Here is a 1,531-nt window from a genome sequence, read left to right as displayed (position 1 = left end):
AATTTCAAAACTTCAAAGGTGCCCACAGTTTAAAAAACATTAGGGATTCCTGAATTAGAATCTAGAATCTTCATTCTGCCACAGAGGTTTTCTGGATAATGTTGGGCCAGTCATTCTCTCGCTCAACCTAACCTACCTCAAAGGGCTGTTGCTGTGAGGATAAAATGGAGGGAAGTTTTATAAGCTGCTTCAGGAAGAAAAGCAGGATAATAATAATAATAATAATAATAATAATAATAATAATAATAATAATTGATAACAATAATAACTGTAAGGACAAAACTCTACTGTTTCTTTTCAGGCCGTTGCTGTCACAACGTATAAACTGTTTCCTGGGGTGAGATACTTATTGTGAATCAATAACTGGAGCTTCACGTTACGCCTAGGATAGCAAACCATTTTCTTTTATAAGAGGTTTCAGAAAGTGACCACATTCTACATTTCCTGCCTTTATAGAGGTTTTGGGTTTTCAGAGCTCCATCAATATACAGAAAGGATAAGTTAAGCACATTGCAGCTTGTGCTGTGGAGAAGCAAGAGACTTGAAACTATCAACAAAGTAAGAAGCAGACAAATCTATAGTTCAGGTCAGGTTTTAATCTTACCTCTGTCTCCATGTGTGTTGTCATGTTACCTCAAAGTGCTGTGGGCAAGTGGAAATCAAGTAGGAGGTAAGGTTATTAGCATCTAAGCCACAACTGAAGCAGGATTGTGGCAAGCAATTTCTTTCTATAACTTCTAGCTTAAATGTTGATTAAAACTGGCTAAAGGTAAAGGTTCCCTTGCTCGAAAGCCAGTCGAATCTGACTCTAGGGTTGCGGTGCTCATCTCCGTTTCAAAGCCGAAGAGCCAGCGCTGTCCGAAGACGTTTCCGTGGTCATGTGGCCGGCATGACTAAACACCAAGGCGCACGGAACGCTGTTACCTTCCCACCGGAGTGGTATCTATTCATCTACTTGCAATTTTTTGCTTTCGAATGGCTAGGTTGGCAGGAGCTGGAACTAGAGATGGGAGCTCACTCCATCATGCGGCACCAGGGTCTCGAACTGCTGAACTACTGACCTTCCACAGCCTGCAGTTCAGCGTCTTAAGCACTTGAGCCACCGCAGCTCCACAAAATATGTTCCCTGACCGGGAATCGAACCCGGGCCACGGCGGTGAGAGCACTGAATCCTAACCACTAGACCATCAGGGAAGCTGTGACAGTGTTCTGTGCGGAGGGAGGAGAAGTTCTCTCTAGTCACTTTCTCCATTCCATGCATAATTTTTCAAACCCCTGTCATGCATTCCTCACTCATCCTTTTTCCTAAACTGAAAAGCACCAAATCCTTGTCTTTTTTTTCTCTTCAGCCCCTTGATCATTTTGTTGTCCTGTTCCAACTCTTTTTTGAACTGGACACTATTCCTCTGCCACTCACATTTTAACTTAATGGTCATATTTCACAAAGCCCTGTGCAGATGAAATGAAGAGAAATCAGGATTATACCTACTAGCTCTGTTAACCTTCATGCATTTATCTGACTTCCTGTGTA

General features: G+C 42.3%; 1 non-coding gene across 1 annotated transcript; it reads right to left on the bottom strand.

Moving 5' to 3' along the window:
- Positions 1-1,122: 1,122 nt before the first annotated feature.
- On the bottom strand, positions 1,123-1,194 carry TRNAE-CUC. Its single transcript has one exon. It is a non-coding gene; the product is annotated as a tRNA-Glu (tRNA).
- Positions 1,195-1,531: the final 337 nt, after the last annotated feature.

The sequence above is a fragment of the Gekko japonicus genome, unplaced genomic scaffold, assembly GCF_001447785.1.
Source record: "Gekko japonicus isolate JY-2015 unplaced genomic scaffold, Gekko_japonicus_V1.1 scaffold1093, whole genome shotgun sequence".
In the NCBI taxonomy this organism is placed as follows: domain Eukaryota; kingdom Metazoa; phylum Chordata; class Lepidosauria; order Squamata; family Gekkonidae; genus Gekko; species Gekko japonicus.
The sequence above is the reverse complement of the archived record's forward strand: the minus strand, read 5'-3'. Positions and strand labels throughout refer to the sequence as shown.